Source organism: Alnus glutinosa, chromosome 9 (genome assembly GCF_958979055.1).
Source record: "Alnus glutinosa chromosome 9, dhAlnGlut1.1, whole genome shotgun sequence".
Lineage (NCBI taxonomy): Eukaryota > Viridiplantae > Streptophyta > Magnoliopsida > Fagales > Betulaceae > Alnus > Alnus glutinosa.
In genome coordinates, this window is record NC_084894.1 from 8,940,136 (window position 1) to 8,966,032 (window position 25,897).

At 35.7% G+C, this 25,897-nt stretch overlaps 1 long non-coding RNA gene across 1 annotated transcript; it reads right to left on the reverse strand.

Moving 5' to 3' along the window:
• Positions 1–12,084: 12,084 nt before the first annotated feature.
• Positions 12,085–14,143, reverse strand: LOC133878508 (uncharacterized). The gene is made up of 3 exons (XR_009901920.1): positions 13,722–14,143; positions 13,385–13,480; positions 12,085–12,518 (listed from the first exon to the last, which is right to left on the reverse strand). It is a non-coding gene; the product is annotated as an uncharacterized LOC133878508 (long non-coding RNA).
• Between the last annotated feature and the right edge of the window lie 11,754 nt (positions 14,144–25,897).

Below are 25,897 nucleotides of genomic sequence, written 5' to 3' on the forward strand. Positions count from 1 at the left end.
TTAATGGCATGGGAGGGGGCCAAATAATTTTTTTTTGTAATTAGTAAGGGTTAAAGTGTGAATATATATATATATATATATATATATATATATATATAAAGCCAAATTTTAAGTAAATTAAACGTAAACTATAATAACCAATATTCTCAATATTTAATAACCATAATTTCTCTTTTCTCGTCTCTAGACTCTTCCACTTTTCGGTGTGTACTAATAAACAAAAGAACACAAAAGGATCTTGTTGAATGATTATTATTAAATTCCTCTTTTCTCTTCTTTATTTCTCCTCTTTTCTCGTCTCTAGACTCTTCCACAGCTTTCTTTGAATTCTTTCCACCATTATCTTTTCATCTTCCTTTCTTCTTTCGCTTCCCTTGTTTTGTTTTTGTATCCCACCCGGCAATATATCCCACTCTCAAACCCAAACCCAAACCCAAACGGACAAACCACCTTCAAACCAAACAATGAAACAACCTCATACAATCGGCAATCCCACTTCCAAACCCAAACCCAAACGGCCAAACCACTTTCAAGCCAAACAAGCTCGTTTTACCGGTGCAAAAAGCATGGGCAAAGAAAAGATGAACTCTTTTACAACAAACATTGCATATCAATTAAGACCGAAATTTAGAAGCTTTCTTATTAAGTGTCTCTACTAATCTTAAAGTACGTCTGTTCTATTGAATAAAGGTGCAAAGAAAAGGCAGCCCCTCAAAAGAAATGTTCGTTTGTAGAAAGAAAATTGCACTCTATAGAAGCTAAAGAGTAATATTATAGTTTTTTTCTTATGCAATTTAATTGATTAAGTCATTACACTGATCCAATTTTATTTATTTTGATGCTTTTCCAAGTCTATCTTAGCACATTACTGGTTTGGGCTTTGCTTTTGAAATCTGGTTGCACTCCAAGCTAGATGTAGAGCTTGAAATCCGTAGTCCAGATGCAGAGCCTTCCATTCTCTGTATCATAATCTTATTTTAGAGAAATTACATAGTCTAAAAATAATTTTTTTTTTTTTTAAATTTCTTTTTTTCAACCTTATAATTTTTTTTTTTTAGAAATTGGGGGGTCATGGCCCTTGCCGGCCCCCCCTTCTCCGTCACTGTGTGTAATTAATTGAGAGGAGTGTAATGATATTTGCACAACTTGTGTACAACAATCCATATGGTTAATGATTAAAAAAAAAAATAGTAACGTTTCTTGCACAACTTTTACACAAATTTAATAACTTTTTTTAAAAAAAATCAACCATTAAATATTTATGACCCACATGTAGAAAAATAAATTTAATGGTTAATCCTAAAAATAAAAAAAAATAAAAAAAGTTATTAAAATTGTGTAAAAATTATGCAAGAATTGTGCAAAAAAACATTAGTAAAAAAAAATATATTGAAATATCATTACATATAAAGATTGTTGTGCACAAGCTAATTGTGCACCTAACACCCCTCATGTAAGAGTTGTCTTTGATACCGAAAGGACTGGAAATTTAAATTTATTGCCGTTAAGTGTATACGACGGGACACTTGGATATAAACAATATGATTCATCACGTTGTAAAGCTGCACTACCTCCCAATATAAACAGTAATCACTCAACACGTTCACACACGGCTAGCCAGCTGAAGTACGTTTTTTAGCTCTAAGATATTGTAGTGGTTGCTGAAAGCTGGGACGGCCAATTGGAACGATGTTGTAATATCCAGAAAAAATAAAATTAAAAATTGAAGATAATAGAATAAGAAAGTGCATTAAATACAGAAATCGAGATGTTCTGAAACATGATACATAATATGCACACTAAAAAAAATAAATAAATAAATAAAAATAAAAATAAAAATAAAAAAAGAAAGATTTGCGTTGTTTCCCAAATGATCCAAAATAGCCTTAAAACGATGCGAATTTATTAGTGTCATTTGAATGATGTCGTGATCGATACACCAGCAGAAAAAATAATTTCTCGTCGTTTAGATGTCCAAACGACAAGAATTACCGTCAATTATTGTTAAACAACGTAAATAGATTTACATCATTTAACAAAAAGGACGATAATTGTTTAACGTCGTTTCTTGAAATGACGCTGATTTAATGTCCTTTTTTAAAAAATGAATAAACAATGCTAGATCTAGTTAAGTTAAAAAAAAAAAAGAAAAAAAAAAAAGAAATAATAATAGTAGAAACCCACAAATAAGGTATTCTCATATTACAACCACAGACAGCTCTTCCCCTTTGTACACCACAGCACCGACAGCTCTTCCCTGCGTACATAGCACAACAAATTTCACCGACTACTACGTCGCACGACACCAGAACTAGCAGCACAACACACACTCCATCATGAAGCTCCACACGGTCACCTATAGATCTCTCATCATCACCGCACCCACTTTGCACGGTCGAATCGCACAGGCGCTGCACCACAAAATCTTCTAGAGAGAGAGATCTGTGGACTTTGTTGTTGTTGGGTATGTTTGTGTGTTTCTAGAGAGTGAGAGAGAGATGTGCATGGGATTTTGTGGGATTTGTTGTGTGTGTATGTGTGATTTTGAAAGGAAAGACTTTGAATGAGAGCATCCCTAGTTAGCTCTTTAAATTTTCTCCAAATTTTACCTAAACAATCTACTTTGTTATTTTATCTATCACTTCTAAAAAGTTTCATACATCAAACTCTCTAAATATTTCTCTATTTTAAACAAATATTATTTTTTATTGATTTTGAAAGCAACCACTTTGACAACTTTAACTACCATGAAAAGTTGCTTCAAATGAGTAAAATAAACTTTATCTAGAAAAATAGTATTCACAAAATAAATCTAACTCAACCATGAACCATCAATATTTCCTTAAATTAAAAAGAAAAAAAAAATAGCATTGAAAAGTTGGGCCTCATTGTAAGTAAGATAAAAAGTTAAATAGGTAGAAGATAAGGAGGAAACAAGTAATGATGTGGAAATAAAAGAAGGCTTTAGAAGATCAGCTGGCAACATTTTGTTAGCAACCAATTGGATCTATAAGAATAACCCAATCGGCAGAGAATGAGGGGAAGAAAAGAATATTGAGGTTGAGCTATTTCTTGGAGAGTTGGGCCTCTCGAAGTACCTTTATCCAGTGTTTTACCGTATTCCATCTACATTCATCATCTTCTTCATTGAATCTTCCCCAATTCTACCTTTATTTGGTTAAACTTCCCCTGAATTTCCCTTCATATAACTAAGACCATTACAATTGGTATCAGAGCCTACGATTCTTCCTATCCTAGCTTCCAATAACCATTTTTTATTCCAATGATCCTACTACAATGAAGTTACAGGATCTTCAACTAAGACAGGCATTGGAATTATTGGGCCAACTCAAAGAAACTATGAAAGTAACAGTGGAAAACACACCAAATGGTGTGTAAATGGGACAATGTTCTTGAGATTGTGCAAGAACTTGAGCAAGAAGAAGCATACGCCGAACAACTCAAGAACATGCCTACCCTAATAGAGAGCGTTGTCGATCAAAAGGTAGAGAGCTTCGTAGATCTCAACCAGAACGGCGTCCTCAACGATGGCGTATAAGAATCCATTACATACGAGAGTTTAGATATGTCTACAGAGATCGGGGTAATGGAAGAGTGGCCTCTGATGGTAGAGATGAAGAAGGAGACGATTCAAATTTGGAGCTCATTTGTGTTTCAATACTCAACTAAAAGAGCTGAGGTATGCGTTTTGAACAATACTGTGAATTTATGGAGTGTTTCTAACACTATGAAGAATCTTGTTGTCTTAATGCACAAATGGAGTTTGAAATACAGACGTAAGAGGTGTGAGTACAGTTAGAGCTCTGGTAGTGATGGGTCTTCGTAAGTAACTGAAAATAAATGTGATGTAGGACGGAATTTAATAATATTTTCGGTGCAAACGAAAATAGAAGAGCTGCCAAAAATAATATTGAAGCAGAGCCGTTTGATTAGAAGTTTACCTGTTTGCAGACAATGGAAGTACAAAAGGAAAGACTTGATATTCAAACCAAGAGTTTATTTTATTTTATTTCCATATTAGAATTAAGACTTTATTTCCTTTACTCATTAGGACTAGATTTGCTTTATGTATTTCTTTTCCTTTTAGAATAAGTTTTACTTTTACTACTAGAATAAGATTTACTATTGCTATTAGGAAAGGTTTACTTTTACTACTAGGGAATAGGGATAGGTTTACTTTTTCCACAAGTATTTCTCTTCTATAAATAGGCTTGCTTATTATGTAAAACTCAGAATCAATTGAATTGTTATAAAATCAGAGAATTCTCTCTCAAATACTCTACGGAGTTTTATCTTTCTTTTAGCCTGCGGGCTTGTTTTATCTTTTGGGGTAGAAGACGAAGACGCTTCTCCTTGCAGAATCGAAGACGCTGTTCTTTGATTAGTTACCTTAGTCTTCCGCTACGTCAGTTGGTATCAGAGCAGGCTTTTATCCTGATCATGGCCAATCAGCGCAACAGTGACGAACTTCTCCAACAACGCTGTTTGTAGGGGAGGGGCTCTTTTGAGAGCCAAATTCATGGGGTATCCGAGCCGGCGTTATCCGGGTTCAATGACCAACTTATATCACAGTAATAACTTCTATAATGTTGCCTTTTCCAACAATGAGAATCCCTTTAACGACACTGCTCGTGACAGGGAAGCTTTTTGGAGAGCTGAATTCCAAGAATTCCAACCGATCATGCAAACGATGCTACAGGAGATGCGACATACGCGAAAGATGATGGAGCGCATGTTCATGGGTCCTATTCGTAATCATAGGTACAATGATACCCATGTTGACTATGGGATCCGAGTGAGACCTACTCGTCACCAACGACTTGCACCCATAAACCGACCACCGATCTTTGAAGATCTTAGTGACGATGATGCAAGTTGCGTTCGACGTGTTTCTAATCATATTTATGAATTTCCAAATAGGAAACCCATATATGAAGATAATGTTAGTTACGGTAAAAAAGTGGAGTTGTCGCTAGAGAAACAATACGTGCAACCACAACCATTGGTTCCAACTACTGTACCAGTGGAAGAATATCCACCACAAGTGCAGCTCATCACGATCACCACAGAAATAAATGACAATCGTGATTCGTTTGACAAAGAAAATCAAATTGAAGATGACATCAAAGAAAAAATATTTGGAGAAATTATTATGAAAGAAGACGAAAAGGAAAAGTCATGTCTTAGTGCTATCTATGTAGATTTCTCCTAGTATCTTTCTCCGAAAGAGCCTCGTGTAACTTATCGCAAAGAAAACTCGAGGACGAGTTTTTTTCAAGTGGGGGTGTCTGATGTAGGACGGAATTTAATAATATTTTCGGTGCAAACGAAAATAGAAGAGTTGCCAAAAATAATATTGAAGCAGAGCCGTTTGATTAGAAGTTTACCTGTTTGCAGACAATGGAAGTACAAAAGGAAAGACTTGATATTCAAACCAAGAGTTTATTTTATTTTATTTTCATATTAGAATTAAGACTTTATTTCCTTTACTCATTAGGACTAGATTTGCTTTATGTATTTCTTTTCCTTTTAGAATAAGTTTTACTTTTACTACTAGAATAAGATTTACTATTGCTATTAGGAAAGGTTTACTTTTACTACTAGGGAATAGGGATAGGTTTACTTTTTCCACAAGTATTTCTCTTCTATAAATAGGCTTGCTTATTATGTAAAACTCAGAATCAATTGAATTGTTATAAAATCAGAGAATTCTCTCTCAAATACTCTGCGGAGTTTTATCTTTCTTTTAGCCTGCAGGCTTGTTTTATCTTTTGGGGTAGAAGACGAAGACGCTTCTCCTTTCAGAATCGAAGACGTTGTTCTTTGATTAGTTACCTTAGTCTTCCGCTTCGTCAAAATGGGTATAGACAGATTTAGTGAAGCCGAAGCTTTAGAAGTAGTTAAGTACTATGAGTGACTATGTATGGGGAATAGGAAAAGTCAAACATGGGAAGAGATGGAATGGTTGAATGCGTGGGAAATGTATTGAGTCATATTGGGGGAAAATGAATTTCGTTATATCAGACGTAAGGTCAGGTTGCAGGATTCCCCCAGCAGTAGATGCAAGGGAATTTAGTTTTCTGCAATTCATGATTTACAGATTAGTGATGACAGAGGTGTGATACATATTTTGGATGACAAGCAGTCGAACTCTTATTAGAAGCCAAAAATCGATCGAGTGATTTAGTTATATAAGTGCTGAAGCAGATGAAAATTTGACTAAATATAATAGATCGATCGATTATTCTATAGTGTAAAAATGGATTGATCAAAATGACATCGATTGATTATATATTGGATCGATTGAAATGCGATCGATCAATTATTCTACAGTTAAAAATGAGATCGATCGACTTTCTGCAGAAATGCAGAATCTCATTTGAATAGCTATCCTCAGATTTTTATCAACTTCTCATCATTTCTTTTGATAATTCATTGCACAGCTCATTGAAATCATCATTACAGCAACACCTTACCTACCCATATGCAAAACTCTCAACCATTGATCCAAACTTAATGCTTAAGAAACTCTCCCAACCACTAGATGAAAATTGAGGATAGAAGATATTTGAAATGTGATGATTTTCTTAATGACTCACTAAACTTGTTCTCCAAGTTGTTTTCCAACCTTTAGATCAAATCAAATGGATTGATCTGGACAGTCCAAAATCCTATAAATAGGATGGCAACCTTCACAACACACGTTACTCTCATTTCTCTCTCCCGAAACTCTCTCAATTTCTCTTCAAGTCTTTCTTCTTCTTCTTCTTCTTTAGTTTATGGTTTTATTGTAGAAAAACCAAAGAGGTTCTTCTCTCTCTCTCGTCTCTGTTTGGAGCAAGGGACTTATCCATCTTCTTGGTAAGTTCTTCTTCCTGGTTTTATTTCTCTCTTCTTCTCTCTTTCTCGATTGGTGATGCAAGATCCTCTCTCATTCTCTTTTGTTTCTCTTGTTCTCTGATCCTCTCGTTTCTCACTAGTTGTGCATGTATGCTGGGTGCTTCAACAGAAAAAGAAAAGAGAATAAAAGGGTAGAAAAGAAAGTCTCTAATATCTCTCTCATGTTCAAGTGTGTATGTGGTTATGTTTGTTTACAAAATATCTTTGGGATATTTTTGGAGGTAAGTTTCTAAAGCCTTAAGTTGGTTTTTATGCTTTAAATGATAAGTGGATATCAGAGTAGATTAAGAGAAAAGGAATATTGTTTTTAGTAAGTTTTGCAAAATATCCCAAAAGATATTTTGAATAAGATTATTATCCTTTGATGTTACAAATTATGTTTTAAAATAGAGTTTTCAAAGCAAAGTATTTGGAGTATAAAACGTGCCGTTGTGATGCTCGAGTAAAAAGGGAATATTTTAAAAAAGTTCAGTTATGCTACTCAAATGCTTTCAAAATGTTATTAGGCATTTAATATATTAATACCGTTACTTTGCTTAATTGTAGTTATAGATATAACAATGAATTATATTAATTGTTATGTCTATAAAGGAATATTATATGATTTTAAAGTAAAGAGAATTATTTTAGTAATAAAGGATATTTTGGTAATTTTACGAAAAAGGCAATTTTAGTCATTTAAATATATGTTGTTATAATGTCCACATGAAATATGTGGCATTATACTTAACTAATTTTATACGCCATTACTATATCAAAATAATAAATAGGAAATTAAGTTAGAATTAAGAAATCAGAAATGATTATAGGAGTAAATTGTATGTTTAGTGAATTGTACTGATTCACTATTTGCTTGTATCGAATTATATTGCAATGAACGCTTGTTCGTAAATACTTTCTGAAGGAAGAACAGTAAGTATTTATTACTTACTGAGCGTGATGCTGAATTTCCATAATGTTGTGGTTTCTGCTTTATGTAATCGTTTGCATATGTGAATTTTGCATATTTTGTTATTTTATTAATGATTTAATTATAAAGAAGTTGGAAGTGACGTCTGCCAACTGATCAGGGAGTGACGTTTGCCTGAGTCAAATATCTTATTAAATAAATGAGTAAGGAGTTACGTCTGCCTACGGAACAAAGAGTGACGTCTGTCTGTGCCAAAGAGATAATAATTTGTTCGATGAGTGACGTCTCCTTAGAACTCGCTAAAGGAGAGTTACGTCTTCTATCATTCGCTAAACAGGAGTTACGCCTCCTATAATACGTTAGATAGGAGTTAAGTCTCCTAGACTCTATTAAATGGAATTACGTTTCCTTGAATCTATTTGTTAGAGTTACGTCTCTATAAGATTGAATGCAAGATGATCATGATTACTTGAATAAATATGACTGTGCATATAAAACTGCTATTACTTTATATTATTACATTGTGTTGCATTTACTTAACTAAATCAATAATCATATCATTATTGAAAACAGTGGACTCACCTAGGTATTTTTGTACTATTGTTTATCTCTGTATTATATATTAATACAGGTTATGAGGAGCAGTATCAAGATTATCCAGACTCTTAGGTGATTTTGATAGCAGTATTTGAGGCTAGGTAGCCTCTCATTTTGTGAATTACTATGTTTAGTCCATTATCATAATATTCGAAGAACAATATTTATATTTTTGTTGGTATGTATTAATGATGCTATAAATATAATGTTTGTAAATTATCTATACCATATATGGCACAAATACTATTTCATAGTGTAATTATTCAATTATACTCTTTTATCTAATTTGAAATACTTTTGTTAGAAGCTCTGATGTATTATTGTTAAGAAAATTATATTATGTTGTTAATTTATACTCTGATAACGTCATTGATGATATCATAACAATACGTGAAAATCACAATTTTCTCTTATGCCTTATACAATTTTTGTAAAAGGCGGGCCGCTACATGGAGAAACCCGATAAAAGCCAGGTCACCATCCAACGGTGCTTCTGCGCCAAAATAAGCAAAAATTGGCGCGCTACTATTTGCGCCACCCCAGTACTTCAAGTTGATAACATATCTTTGCTGAAAAGTGGAGTAGCATTCAAGCCTGTCGTTGAAGTGATCGAATGTTTGATTATAGTAAAATGTTTGAAAGTCATCTGAAACGTTAACCGATGCAGATACTGATTCAGGAGTAATGATAGGCAGGGACCATCTTGCCAGCCCCTGCCCAGCCCTTTCCTACGTGGAAAGGGCCATTTTAGTTTTAGAGTATTTTTTTTTTTCAAAAAAAAAAAGAAAATTTAAAATTTCGAAATTTCACCAAAACCAGTTCTGAAACCCCATTTTTCTCGTTTTTGTTTCACTGAGCTTCCCTCCAAATTTTCCCTCCCTCCCTCTCCATCTACCCCAAAATCTTCCCACCGTCGACCACCACGCACTACCCGCAACCGTCAACCACCACGCACTACTCTCCACTGTTCGGAGCTCCGTCGTTCTTCCGGTTCAGGCGACCAGTTTTCCACGAGCCCGCCACCGTCGTTCTCCATCTCCGGCCACTAGGTACTGCCAGGCGCCATCTCCGACGACCCATACCCAACCACCAGCAATCTTCCAGTTCCGGCCCTCTGCCATCTCCGGCTGTCTTCTAGTTCCGGCGACCATTTTTGGGTTTTTTCAGCTACTGTGACCCAGCTCCGCCACCGTCGAGCACCACACACGACCCACCACCGTCGTTCTCCATCTTCGGCCAAAACCCAACCACCGGCCGTCTTCCAGTTCCAGCCCTCTTCCATCTCTGGCTGTTTTCCAGTTTTGTCTCCTTCAAGTCTAGGTCTCCGTCAGGTATTAAAGCAAACACCTTCCTTAATTTTCTTCCTCTCTCGTATACTGAGTAATTAGGCTTGTTTGGTTGTCAAAATAAATGGACTTGGTAAAATGCTCAAACATGTTAGCACGGCTATCAATTATTATTCTGAATATCCAGTGCTTAGCCCAGATTAAAAGGAATTTTCATCAAAATTTAGGTAAGTTATAACTAATTGTGAAAAATGAAAAAAAGATAATTTCAAAGATCTTGAAATCCAGGTTTTGGAGCATGTTTAACAGTTTAAGAGTTTGACTCCACAAAAAAAAAAAAAGGAGAATATTTGACCTTGAAAATTTGTTAACTTCAAATTCCAGTGAAATATTTATTTGAAGTATAGATGTTTTTGTTAAGAAGATCCATGTATTGCAGCCGATGGATGTTTTTGTTAAGAAGATCCATGTCATAGAAGTTTGCTCATATTGTCTTGTTTTTTGAATTTTCAATTGAAGCACTACTCCTTGGATATTAATGGAGGTCATTTCGATAATTCCTTTTTCATTAAATTTTGAACGTTGTTGATCTTGTGTTGCTTAAACGCATTTGAAATGGGGGATATATCAAAACTCCTGATTGGATATTGTTTGGGGTTTTTTGTGGTTTTTTGATTTTTTTGATTCCCTCCCCCATTTTTGCGTTTTCCTTTTATAAATTCCAACCCCCCACATGCTAATTAGTTATTGTATGAATGGAAAATTGAGCAAGCAAGAGCTTCAACACCAGTTTCTACATTATTTTCCTACTTTTTCTATGTAAATTTGGATTTCACTTTTTCAATTTGTTGAATTTCCTTTGGTGCTTAAGAGTATTGGATTTTGTAAAGAATAGGCATTTTCTTGATAGTAGCACCGCTTTGGAAACAATAGAATGTGACCTTTGTCCCATATGTTTAGGGTGTTACTTTTGTTGGAGACAGGCTGGGCATGCTAATCATGTCCTTTTTCTATGCTGAGATCTTCTTAATTGTGTAGCTTGCCAACGTTTCTATTAGAATGACAAATTAGTGACCAATCTTGTTTGGCTTGCTGACCACATTTCTTTTGCAAACTTTTGGCTTCCATGGAAGCAAATCGAGAGCCTTATATGCTCTGTTGGTTGTTGGAAAACCTCATAACGTTGGAAGAAATTAAAACTATGAACATTTTGTAGTTTCCTTAACATGAATAATGAAGTCAGCTAGTTATGGTTGTTTCTTCTTTTGTAGAGTGCCCCAGGGTGGAGAAAATAGCCATAAATGAATGAATGTTGGTTTATCAAAACTCTATTTAGTTGTACCCAAGTTTTCAACAGAAATTGAGTAGAGAACCATTGATTTGATAGATATAAAGCAATTTTTTTTTCTAGATTTCTAAAGCTTTGTAATTTTATTTCTTGATTAATTGATGTAGTAGAGAAAAAACTGGTTAATATGAAATGTTGTTTAAGCTGAAAGACTGTTTTCAAGTTTGTTATGTTATTTGGGTTTAAGAGACACGTGTAGATGGATAGATTTAGTCGAACATGTTTCTTGGTTTTCAATAAATGATCATGTTCCTTTGATGTTTAATGATTTATTTGGTGGGTTAAATCTGTGTTTCTGTTGGTGTGAATACCTAAACTAAATTTCTAATTCATAGCTTTGTGTTGAATTTCGTAGGGGGATTGCGGCGACAATGAAGATGATGTTGGAGTCTGATATTTGCAAAATTATCTACCGAGCTTGTCAAAGCGTTTGCTTGCAAAAGTGGTTCCCTTTTTTTCAGATCCACCAAGTAGCAATGCAATTCAAATTTGGATACAAATGCACACAAACTGTTAAAGGCCCATTTGAATAAACAACACTTATGTATAGTTGTGGATATGTTTTAACATGGCAAACATGATAACAAAGGTTCATCTTAATATGGGCTTTTCAACTTCATGTACATACGAGTAGAATTCTAGTACAAGAAATGGAACAATCGAACTCAAAAGACCATTTCCTTTCAATTGCATACAATGCACCTCTGCATCAACTACAGCCCGAATAATTTCCACTGCCAGAGAAGGAAAATGAAAAGGCCTGCAAGGATTTTTAATTGGATGGTTTGGCTATTCAAATTTATGTGATCAATTTTATTCTGTGATGAAGGTATGCTGACCATGCTCAACCTCTTGCTCTGTAGAACTGGTAATTAACTTAGGATTAAAATTGCAATAATGTGGTAAAGAACAGAAAACAACTGACCGAAGTTGACCAAGACAAATGAACATGTCATGGTGAAAAATAAAATCTTGTCCCAACCATCAGCAACACAGCAAATGAAATGAGAGATCCTTTGGCAAATCAACACAACAACCCACCGAATTCCATTTACTTTTCCTGCCTTAAAAAGTTTACAAAACTTAATCGCACACACCAATATGCAAAAAGTTTACAGAACTTAACCTCACACATCAATATGCAAACATATCAAGATACACGATTTTTACAACAAAAAAGGTTCTTCCAAGTTAAGATTATTAGTACATGCACTTTGGCGTTGTATGTAACCTCTAGAAAGATACTGTTGGTCTCAACTTCTAAGAGAAGGTTATATTTGCAATCTCCTTCAGTAATCATCTCTCCCTCCTCCACGATGCTGAACTCCAGGAAATGAGTTGGCCTGTGTTCCTCATGGTAATATTCACGAGGTGTCCCGAGCTTTCACCCCATACTCCATACTAAGTGCTTGTTTCAACCAATGAAGTTGAAGTTCCATGAACCATTATCCGGAATCTAGAAACAAATTATAAAATTACCTAGTTAACAAGAAAACCATTCAAGCATGCCACATTCAGCTTTGTGACAACATTCTCATTCCACAATATTATTTTGAACGAAAAAAAAAAAAAAACATACAAAATCACAAACCACTCTTTCTCATGGAATTTTTATCAAACATATGGAATGCAAAAACAGAAACACCAATGACCAAAAATAAGAGTCCCACTGCAAGATGAAACCACTCTTTCTTACCTTCCATCATTGCCTTGTCCTTATAAGGATCAGGTATCCCAAAATTGTAGCAAAAAGAAGCTAAAAAAATCCAACCGCAAATCATAATGTAGTTTTTAAATCTACATGCGTCTCTTAAACACAAAGAACCCAACAAAATCAAAAACCATCTTTCGGCTTAGCCATCATTTCATATTAACCAGTTTTTTCTCTACTACATTCAATTAATCAAGAAAAAAAAAAATTACAATGCTTTAGAAATCCAGGAAAAAAATTGCTTTACATCTATAAAATCAATGGTTCTCAACTCAGTTTCTGTTGAAAACTTGGGTGCAACCAAATAGAGTTTTGATAAACCAACATTCATTCATTCAAAGAACCCAAATCAGACCCACATGCAGAATACTAACATTCTCAATCTCCCACCTCCATCGTGAATTCGTGATGCACCATGACCCCAAAAATCATAATAAACTCATCAAATTAGATCCTTGATCAGGTTCAATCGCAATATTAAATCCTTGTTCAAAAATTTCATCTTCCACCAACAAACCAAAACGAACCTAGACCAAAGAAAATGTAAAGAAAAAAAAATCGTGCCTTGTGCAAAAAACAGAAAAATAAAATAAAAATCAGAGAAACCTAACCTTGGTTCCGTCAACGGTGGAGACAGCAAACAGAGAGATGCGGCTGGCTGAGTTGGGGGAATGGAGCTCGTGGTGGAGATGCTTAAAAGGATAACACTACAACATCAAAGAAAATCCAGCAACTACAAAACTCATTCCAATATTTACAGCCACCAAACAGAATCTTAAGAGAAAATCAAAAGGAATACAAATAATGCGTTATCTGCACTTAAACAGCCCAAATCTTAGCCAAATCTCGTTGGGCTCCAATTTCTAGTAATTCATTACTAGAAACTGCCAGAGGACAGGGAAAATCGAAAAAAAAAAAAAAAAAAAAAAAAAATAGAGAAAACCTTACCTCTTTTGATGGTTGGGCTCGTCGGATCTGTTCGGTGGGAAGAGATGGAGATGGGTCTTCGTGGAGGGAGACAGAGATGGGTATGGGTCGTCGGAGATGGCGCCTGGCAGTACCTAGTGGTGGGTCGTGCGTGGTGGTCGACAGTGGCGGAGCTGGGTCACGGTAGCTGAAAAAAACAAAAAGGCTGGTTTGCTGGAACTAGAAGACGGCCGGAGATGGAAGAGGGCCGGAATTGGAAGACTGCCGGTGGTTGGGTATGGGTCGTCAGACGGTGGGGGACCTCGTCGGCAGTCGCTTTGTCGAAGATGGAGAACGACGGTGGCGGGTAGTGCGTGGTGGTCAACGGTGGGAAGATTTTGGGGTAGATGGACAGAGGGAGGGAAAATTCGGGGGAAGCTCGGGGAACAAAAATGAGAAAATGGGTGCTGTATTAGTTTTAATTTTTAATTTTTTAATTTTTAATCTTTTTATTTTTTGTTTTTTTTGAAAAAAAAAATTATGTTAAAACTGAAATATTTAACTGAAATGGCCCTTTCCACGTAGGAAAGGGCCGGGCAGGGGCCGGCAAGATGGCCCCTGCCTATCACTACTCCTGATTCAGGATCTTGTTGAATTGTTCGATCAACTGGACTCAGCCTGGGAATATTGTACAGTGTTGCATTGACAGAGGTTGAGACAATAAGAAACATGAAAGGAAGCCATTGCAGTGAAAATGTTGGAGACTTCGTAGCAATATATAAACTGAGCATGGGTTTCTGAGACTACATAGCATGTCTTTATATATAGAAAAAAAGAAAATAAATAAATAAATCAAAGTCACTTTATTCTTATCTTAGATGCAATTAAATTTTATAAGAATTATTTAAACAGTTATACATCTTTGAAGTTGCAGTAACTATTTTTATTACTATTTCATATATATATATACTATGTAGAAATGAAAGTGTGTGACAGAAATAAAAACTTTTAATAAATTTTTTAAAAAGATTTAGTCATAAAAATAAAAAATAAAAAAGGAAAAACTTTATAAAAGGATATCAAACTATCGCGTTTTTTCAATTAAAGTACCAATATTGTAAAACGTTCGATTGAGTATATGAATTTATCAAAACCGATCAATGTAGGGTATTCTGTCACTTTCCGTTCTAAATCAATGACAAAACCCAACACGTGTGCGTTTCCCGTGATTTACTTAAGCATTTACTTCCTTTATGCCCCTCGCAGCTCTAAAAAGAAATTAACTAAAAACAAAAACCATGCCACCTTCAAAACGCTCTGTTTGAATAAAAAATCACTCTACTTTGTCGCCGTCTTCTTCCCGCATTTTCTCGCATAGTCAGCCCAGTTAAACCTGTCAAATAATCATCTTGAGGGCCAACTTCCTCCAACCTTTTCAGGATTCCCACTCAGCTCTTTCTTGGGTAATGCAAAGCTATGCGGCCCACCATTAGCAACATGCTCGGAATCAGTGGGGCAGGTAAAAAAGCAGCTTTCCGAAACTGGAGTAGTGGGTATTATAGTGGCCATTGTTTTCACTTCTACAGTGATATGCTTGGTGATGCTCTGTATCATGTGGAGAATATGGTGCCATTGGAGAGAAGTCTCAATTTCCAGTTCAGATGGTGGTGGAATCGAACCAAAGAGAGAGGATGGGAAACGGGTCTATGGAGATAAGAAGATCAGGAGGAATGTTGAGTATACTGGAAAGTTAACTCCATGGCATTGGTTTCTTCACAAGATAATAAGCCAAATTCTACAATATTAGCACGCATATTCCATCACAGAATGGATTCAGAAGCATAGAAACTACCTTGTTCTAAAGTTTCGTTGTTATTTTAGTTTCTCTTCCCTTTTGTTTTTTATGCATTATCTTTACTCCTGTGATTTCTTACTTGCTATAACTGTCCATGCTAGCTGCAATCTTACTACCCTAACTTTTGAGTGTTTACATAGAAGATATGATCTGTTCAAGAAAAGATGCGTTTTGGGTTTTATATATATTTCTCGATTGTGGGTTTGTTGGAAATCCATTTCATCGATCGTTTTCATGGTTGCCAAAGATTATCTGCCTTTCCTCTTCAGCAACCCTACGCATGGATCGAGCCACGCCAATAAACCGATCGAGTGAAAAGTTTGATATATATATGTATGTCCTTGGGTCTGGATCGAAAACAGATATAAGTATTGTTGGGAATGAATCCCATCGTGGGTCTCACTCTTTCGCATCTACGCGGAAGATAATTCAGTTGTTAGCGGAAGACTAAACTCGGCCAAAATCTAGAAAAATAAGTAAGTAAAGTAAAAAGGCTTACCAAACGAGAAGTATTTAATTACTTATGCAACCATGAGGGAGGTATGGGTTCCCCTGAAAACTACGGCAGCAATTGCAACGATACCCAAGACCGTTGGTGGAGTTGTAACAATAACTTGACTCCGCCTTACATGCATAGCTTGTCATATTTCCCTTAGCAGCTTCGCATGTCTCATTTCCACCTGCCCAATCAAGCACCACAGGAACCTTCACTATATCCCATAAATTTGTAAGATCTAAGGGGGAAAAGTTGTATGCTTCTTCTTCCACTACAAAACCGAAACTACAAGGATTGAAGCCGAATACTGCGGTGTGATTGTTGAAGCTCCGAATTACTCTAGCAATAAAATTTCTTATTCCTTCTGGGATAGAAGTCTGGCAACAGCCAATGCCAGAGCAAGACCCGTCATCCACACTCTCAATGCGGTCACAGAGTGATATACAACCAGTAGTTAGAAAATTCTTATGGCTCTGTTCACCTCTGTTTTAGAACATGAAAACAGATGTGAACAGAGGAGCTTCTCCTTGGAGGCCTTTTCCTTCACGTCCGTGTTTTAGAACCAAACTGGGAAAGCCATGATGAACACTGCTAATATTAGAAATTTACTTATGTACGTATACAGTACCATGACACGTGAAGACTGAAGAGAGGAAGAAAAAGTTAGGCTTGCATGCTTGCTTTTCTTCAACGTGAAGACAGAAGGCCTATGGAAAAGCTTATGAGAGGGAAGAGCATGGATCATGCTGCTGGTTGTGTCTGATGGAGCGGTTTGAGTTTGCAATAAAGAAACAGGACAGTTTTCCTATATGTTGTGGTCTGGTTTCATTGTGAGTCAGGTACATAAACAAAGGAGGATAGAGAAAATGCTGGAAGAAGACGACGACGATGTAGAGTGTGATTTTTTATTCAAACAAGGTGTTTTGAAGGTGGTATAGTTTTTGTTTTTAGGTAATTTTTTTGAGATCTCTGAGGGGCATAAAGAAAAGAAATGCTTAAGTAAATCATGTGAAACGCATGTGTTTTGAGTTTTGTCATTGATTTACAATGGAAACTGACGGAATACCCGACATTGAACCGTTTTGATAAATGCATACACCCAATCGAACGTTTTGCAACATTGGTACCCTTATTTGAAAAAGCGCGATAATTTAATACCTTTTGTGAAGTTTCTCCCAAAATAAATGTTAAGAACAAATAGTTAAATTTAAAACCGAAAGATTAATTCAAACATTAAATCGTACCAATGAATCCTACATTGACTAAAGAACTTCCAAAAGCATGCAGGTGGCATGAGAAAAAGAACAACGTACGATATATATGTCTTTTAATTTCAATGAACGCACGCCATGCATATATAAAAGTCCTTTCAAAAATGCATATATGACTGCCCACATGGGGAATATGATCCTTTCTTTCTATTTGGGACGCTAGCTGGTTAATTATCAAAGAAAAGACAGGCCGAAAGCATGAAGATTCAACCGGATGGGGAGAAAACAATAATAGAAAGGGTCAAAACATCTTTTTGTCCTCGTGATTTGATTTTTTTTTTTTTTTTCCCCATGGTTTATTTTGTATTGCAGATGTTACTAGGGCTATGAGAAAAGACGGATCTCTCTGCAGACTCTAATACTCTCACGTCAAAAAAAAAAAAAAACCAACCATTACATGTTTGGGAACACAACGATTTTGTAAAAAAAAAAAAAAAATCATTGCCCATTGGGCGACTCTAGAACTCCCACATAGAAATAAATCAACCGTTAGAATCCAAGAACACAAATATATTTAAAAAAAAAAAAAAAGACACAAATCAGCATCACTCTAGCAAATTACCAAAATAACTCTCTAAAATGCATTACAATTTTCTCCCACAATCAGAAAGTAGGAGACGCATAACCACCGCTATGAGCTCACCCGCTTGACCACAGCCAGCTCTCCAGTCGGCCGCTCCGCCCCCCTTTCGAAAATCTCTCGCACCGTAAGCCTTAATTTTTGTTAAAGGAAGAAAGAAGACAAACAGAAAGAGAGATAAGAAGAAGAGAGTAGCAGGTGTATCTTTGGGGTTTGAGTTTGAATGTTCGAGTAGTCTAGCATCGAGCAGTGCAAAGACGTGCTTGAAGTGGACTGAAATGATGGAAACAGTAGAAAGTTGATAAGGAAGAAGGATTTGAAGGCTTAAGGCATACAGCTAGCAAAAGTTCAATCATTTCAAAAAGGTATTATTTTTATTAAATTTTTTTTTTTTTTTTTGAATAATTACCTTTGGCCCCCATCAACTACCAATCATTGTCAACATGCCCCATGAACTGACACTTCGATCAAAAGAGAGTATTCAACTACCATCTTTACATACTTTGACCCATTCCGTCAGGGAATCCCGTTAATTTGGATGGAATACCATTTTTTAGCATTAATTTTGGTTTAAAGACCAAAATGCCCTTCACAGTAATTAATAAAAAATATTAAAATTAATATTTTAAAAAAATAAATAAATAAATAAACCTAAGGGCAGCCACCCTCTTTGGTGGAGGGGATGGCGAGAGAACCACCCCCAGAGATGGCTCCGGCCACCTCAGGGGTGGTTCGCGTGCCACTCCGACCTAAGGGGTGGCCCCACAACCACCTCAAAACCTGGGGTGGCCGCACGGCCACCCTATATTTTTTCTAGGTGGCCGCGAGCCACCCTTAAAGGTGGCCCTGATGAGTGCCAAATATTGTGTATTTGGACCCCTTGATTTACATTAGTTAGACCTTTAGCCTTGTTATTTTCTGATACTTTGGTTAGTTTTTGTGTTTTTATGTTTTGTAGGTCAATAAGTGAGGAATGGCAAAATTCATGTGGAATTGCTTGGAAAATTCGAAAGTTCTGAAGAACTCGATCGATCGAACTTAAATTCGATCGATCGAATTTTGCCCGAAGTCGATCGATCGAAATTTCCCAGAACTTACTTTTGTAGAAGCACGCCAGAACACCCAATCAGGAGCTTCTCCATGACAAAAGGCAGTTCTCCCTCTGATTTTCACAGCAGAACACGCTGGTTTCATGACCTTGGTTGTCTCTAGCAAGAGAGGAACCCTAAAGCGGGTTAGAGGAGTCATTTTACATGGGTTTCTAGCCCTAATTTCCTTCTATAAAAGCCATAGTCATGCCTCCTTGTAGGAGAGTTCAGAGAGCAGTAGATAGGTTTGATTTCGTTCATTTCATAATGTATTTCAGTAGCTTTTGTTCTTAGACACTTTCTCTTTGTAAAGCTTTTCTTTTATTTCCATGTTTGTTCTTCATTTTCTTGTGGTGTTCTTAGTCATGGAAGGCTAGTAACCTCAACTAAGGTTGAGGATGAAACCTTTCCATTGATGACACTTACACTCTTGTTATACTACTTGCACATTTAATGATATATCATATTTGTTGTTCAAATTCCATTCATTTAGTGCTTCATCTTTTGCAAGGAATGTGATTGGTAGTAGATATAGGAGATTAAGTGTGTTTCAACCGATGGATACATTGTTTTATCGATTTGAATGATGATATCCATTGTGATTTGTTCATTAAATGGATACATTGGATGATTTGATTTCAAATGGGTACTCTTTGTGATTTATCTTTGAGTTGGATTCATTTAATGGTTCTAGAGTTTGTGGTTAAGACATTTGAATGACATCCAAAGCTTAATGTTCTTTGGGTGTTCAAGTGGAAACCAAGAGTGTGAGTTGTTGGATTTGGTTTGGTAGACTCCTTAGCTTTAGTTCCTTTTAATTTGCATATTTCATTTCATCTCTTTTATTTAGTCTTTTACTCTTGAATCAATCCTCAAACTTTTGGAACTAGGTTAAAATGAAGTTGATTAAACAAGACACCAACAGTTGACCATTTTCCTATGGATTCGACCTCGCACTTGCACACACTATATTGCAAACGACTCGCGCGCTTGCTAGTACTCATTAAAACACGCATCACGGGCCACCCACGGCCTCTGGGGTGGCTGCGCGGTCACCCCAGAGGTGGTTCACAGGCCACCCGGCCACCTCAGGGGGTGGCTGCCGCCACCCCATTTTCCTTTAGTGTTTTTTTTTTTTTTTAAAAAAAAAAAAAAAAAAAAAAAAAAAAAAAAAATGTTTAAGATGAGGGCATTTATGTCATTTTTGAAATTGAATTAGAGCATTTAAGTATTTGCATGAATTAGACTGACGGAAAGGGCCAAAATATGTAAAAATGGTAGTTGAATACTCTCTTTTGGTCGAGGTGTCAGTTCATGGGGATATGTTGACAATGACCGGTAATTGATTGGGGCAAAAGGTAATTACCCTCTTTTTTTTTTTCAATGTCATGCGTGGCTGTGTTAATAGCCACACTTTTTTTTTATATATATAAAATAGTATTATATTATTTTTGTCAATAAAAACTTAAATTAGCAAATTAATGATAACGACGTAACTACATAAAAGGGGTCATTGAAGTGTTATTACTCTCATAAACAGTACATTTTACATTTTTTTTTAATAAAATAATATTATGTTTTATGTAAGATTATCTTAATTGCTATGAAATGAAGCTCCTTTTCATAAATCAAGCTCAATTATTCTCGTGTAAAATTTTTATTTATAAATGTTGGCTAAAAATATGCATTAGATATGAAAAACATTAAAACTTAAATAATAATAAAAAAATTAATTGAATCTAAAAAAGAATTTCTAACAAATTTATTACTATCAATATGATAAAGTTGTATCTCAAAAGAGGGAAAAAAATTATATATAAATGTAATATAAAAATTAAAAAAAAATTATTAAATATAAAAAAGCTTTATCTAAAATTGTCGCCTTAGGACTCATAATATATTGAGCCGACCCTGTCAAGCTGATATGGGATTTGGTGAGTGACATGAAGCGTAAAAGGCAGTTGAGTAAAGAGACTTTTGCATTGATTGTGCGGAGATATGTGAGAGTGAGGATGGTTAAAGAAGCCATAGAGGCGTTTGAGAAGATGGAGAAGTTTGGAATGAAATTGGAAGTGTCGGATTACAACAGATTGATTGATATTTTGAGCAAGCACTACAAAAAAAAAAGTGTTTTGAGCCTTTTTTTTAGCCATTTTAAAGCCTAAAGATGGCTCAAAACGTTTTGAGCCCTTTTTTTAGCCATTTTCAAAACAGCTCAACCTATAGAGTATTAAAATTAGGTTTGAGCCATTTTAGTACTAAAACGGCTCTAATTAGAGCCGCTTTGGTAAAAACGGTTCAAACCAGTTTGAGCTGTTTTAAGGCCTAAAAACGACTCTAAATAAAAAATAAAAAATCATTATATTTTATTTTTTAATACCTGATAGCAATAATATTGTCCATATATATGAACTCATAAACGATCACATACAGTCATAATCCGAACTCCATACACTCACAAACAATCATTATGGCTTGATGTACACACCAAGCGATAAAAACAAAACAATAACAAATAAAACGACGTCTCAACATAAATAATGCCACTCAATCCCAAACATATATAATACAAACTCCAAAACATTCAAAGTAATTTCAAAACATAATATATAAGTTACCTATAATCACAAACCGATCAAGTCCAACCGATAAAATCATATAAACAATATTTACATCATTTACAAAATTCGATACTCCGCCTATGTTCACAACGACTCAAGATATGTTTTTTTCACGACAATCACTCATGCAAATCATAATTCTCGATAGTCGAAGGCACGACACCTCCATTAGTGATTCGGATGAAATTTATTACGCAAATGTGTGTGTGTGTGTGTGTGTGTGTGTGTGTGTGTGTGTGTGTGTGTGTATATTTATATACACCTACATTAGTGATTCGGATGAAATGTATTACGCAAATGTGTGTGTGTGTATACACACACACAAAAAAAAAAAATTAGTAATGATACACGTAACATTTTCAACAGTATAGACTCAAAAATCACCATTTGTTAATTAGTTAATCATGTTGGGAGCTAACCTGGTTGACTGGTTACTGAGGATCTCACCCTCACGACATTAGGTGACTAAGTGTCAAGCATAGCCGAAGTGTTGCCAACAAGTGTTGCATTGGCGGTTGCAAGATTTTCAATCATCTTTTGAATTTTCTCTGTCATTTGACTCGGTGCTGCAAATCCTTCATTTATTCTTCTCCTCTCTTCCTCCCATCGATCATCTGATCTTCTACTCTATTCCTCCCATTGTTCAACCGTTATTCTCTTCTCTTCTTCCCATTTTGCCATCATTTCATTCATTTAAGTATTGAATGTAGCTTCCTAAGTCAAGCGTGACACTGATGATGCAGATGCTCGAGAAGTGAGTCTAACTGGTAGTGGGCCAAGCCCCGTTCCATGAACACGACCCAAGTATTCTGCTCTTTCCATCTTCGACCCATAGTATGTGGAGATATAGGGTTCGTTCTTACAGTGTCATTGACAATCAATTCCTTAATCTTTTCTTGACATATTAAATGTGTTAATTATTAAAAACTTATTTGCCTCGGTAAATACTCATACTATTTCAATATATATGATATATTCAACAACACACAAACGAAATCAATAAGTTAAGCACGTACAATCGTCTCTTCAGCTGCTTGAGTGCTGGGCGACCCATCCTATTTTCTGTGGGTTGCTACAAAAACTTCAACTCGGGTGGGTGGCGTCCGCTTTAATATCTCCTACAAAAACAAACATTTTAAATTAATCAAAGTTAGTCATGAATGTGAGAACGTGAATTCAACAAGAAGTTCTATATAGTCTTACTTTTTACACTAACACACAAGTTTGTAAAACAAACAATAAGACACAATTACAATATATATCCACAAGCACTTCACAGGAAAATAAACGGTTGGAGCACCAAAAACTTTAGTAATCCAAACCCAAGGAAAAACACATAAATAATAACGCAACCTTAGTGAAAAATGAGAATCATCAATAAACAGTTAGACTCTATAACAGTTGGACCCAAGCGCACCATCCACCAATGACCCCTTAACATGCAACAACATCCAACATACCATCTCAAAAGTCCCAACAGAAGAACATACTTTACTATTCAGAAATAAATTTATTTATTAGAATACCACCAAAAATAAATCTCTACCTTACAAAATTATTTTCAACTGGTGATATGATTCTTGTGTATATATATATATATATATATATATGAATGAAAGCAACATACCAGCTCTTTTGCGACTCAGGCGTACCTCTTCAAGCTAGATGTGTGAATTATCTTATTGCTGCTTTTGAAGATTTGTCTATTCGTTTCAGCCTTTGCCTATACAATTTTTGTTATAAACAAATACAGTGTTATGCATTGTTGAAAGTTTAAAGATATACGATATCAATAATTACTGACATTTGTTGATGTAATTATCTTATCTTCTGGAGTCAACTATGTGTCGATGGTTATCTCAAGGTCCTCAGCATTGAACTCCGTGACGTTAAGCATCGCGTCAATAATTGTCTCGCGAGTATCATTGTCTTGTATATTAAGACACTTCTTCACCCTGTACTTGTAATTTTTTCGCTTATGTCCGAGGTCAATCATTGTGATCCGTTTGATCGCATCCATCGATGCATCGAGCATGATGTAAATTTTTTTATGCAAATTAGTTAAAAAAAAAAAAGCAATTATATACTATGTACATATCGTAATATATATTCAACGCAATAAATTAGTAACTAACTTGTTTTACATACCATCAGGACGGTCCACAAGTTCTCCTTCAGTTGAGGATTTATCTTCCTCTAGTTTAGGGCTCTTAGCCCCACAAACATCCCAATCCGGATATATCTCGCTCCTAGCCGGCCATATTTCATCCCACTCATGCCAACTGGCTGCCACATCGCATTAAAATCGACGACCACCTTCTCGCTCGTGGGTATTGTCCAGAGGGCGTTTAGAGAGCCAATGTCTCTGATGTAAAAATTAGGGGTGAAATAACCACCCTCTAATAACCGTTTGCTAACCGCCTATAATCGCTAACTATACAACCGCAAAACCGTTAAAATCGCTAACCGCAAACAGCCCTACAGGGACGGTTAGCGGTTTTTGCAAAGATGGTTATCCGCCTTTATTGTTATTATTATTATTATTATTATTATTATTATTATTATTATTATATATAAAAGAACCTGGAAATGAGAAGGGAGAGTGATGTGACAATACACCGATAGCATTGGGACTGCAAACTACAAAGGTCGAAATCACATTATTACAGTGCAACAACTTTTTTTTTTTTTTTTTTAAATCAGCACAACAACTATTAAACAAAAAAAAAAAAAAAAACAAACAAACAAACAAACAAACAAACAAACAAATAAAAATAAAGAATAATTGCACCACAAGTCTTTGGGGTTGGCCTAAATTATAAATCACTCACTGTCTTACAAAATGTTCATGGAGGATCCTTGTGGTAAACTATAATTACGAATCATTCCTTAAACCCGCTTTCCGTCTACAAAGTTAACAGATTCCGTTACTTTGTCACGTCATACGTAATAGAAAATCGACATGTGACCACCCCCAAACGTGGCCGGGCCACCCCCGGTAGCCACGCCTTTGCTATTTTCTATTTTTTTTTTTTAAAAAAAAAATATATATATATATATATATATATACATATATTTTAAGTTTTTTTTTTATTATTGTAATAGACACATGTCAATTTCTTATTGGGTATGACATAGCAAACTAACGGAACCTGTTAACTTGGTGGACGGAAAACAAGTTCAAAGAGTGATTCGTAATTATAATTTACCACAGGGACCTTCCATGAACTTTTTGTACTACAGGGAATGATTTATAATTTAGGCCAACCCTAGAGACTAATGTTGCAATTATCCCTAAAAATAATAAAGAGAAGCGTAAAGATTAAGGAGAAGCTGAGAAGACGTGTGATCTATGAATCAGAGTGAGGAGAAGCCGAGAAGACGTGTGAAGCAGAGTGGGGAGCTCAAGGAGTCAAAGGACTAAGGGGTAATTGATGGGTTTCATCAAGAGTTGTAGACTTTTTTCTTTTCTTTTTTTTTAAGGAGCTCGATAGCTGTAATAAGAATAGAAAACCTTCAAAATCGCAATGTGAAGCTGAGCAAGAGAACCGTGAGGCTTCATCAAACCCATCTCAATCTCTTCTGCAGAGAGTTTCAAATCACTCCCAATCACTAGCTCAAAAACCTGCCGAAACAGCATACCACCAACCTCAGTCGGACCAAAGATCAAACGGTACATTTTTAATTATGATTTCAAAGGAGATGAAGATGATCTTACACTGAGGAAATTGAGGACGGAGGCTAGTTCCCATCGTCCGTGTAGTTTCACAACCTTCGATTCCAAATCAGGTTCTGGACGAGAACCAACACTAGCTCCTCGGTGATTGATTCTTTTGCTCTTCCGATTTGAAAACGGTTACCGGTTGTCGGTTTATAACCACCAAATGCCTTGGCGGTTGGCAAAGTCCGTCTCTTCGATGTTCAAGATGACCCATCTTCTTCAGTAATTTTGTCCTTCCACTTTGATACTCTACACATTGTACATATATCTAACTTCTCAGTTTCCTTCCAGTATAACATACAATCATTTCGACAAGCCGGAATCTTTTTATATTCAAGCCCCAAGTCTCTCAAATATTTTTTGGCCTCATACGTACTTTTAGGCAAAGCTAGCTCATCTGTTGATACTAACTCATTGATGAACTCAAGCAAAGATGTGAAAATCGTATTAATTACTGAGCCCACCCACACACTTCAAGTTGTATAGATGAATAATAGCTAACAATTTGATATATTTTGTTTTATCATGAAGTGGCTTGTCTACATCTTAAACCAAGTTGTAGAATTTCCAGGCACTCTCATCAATT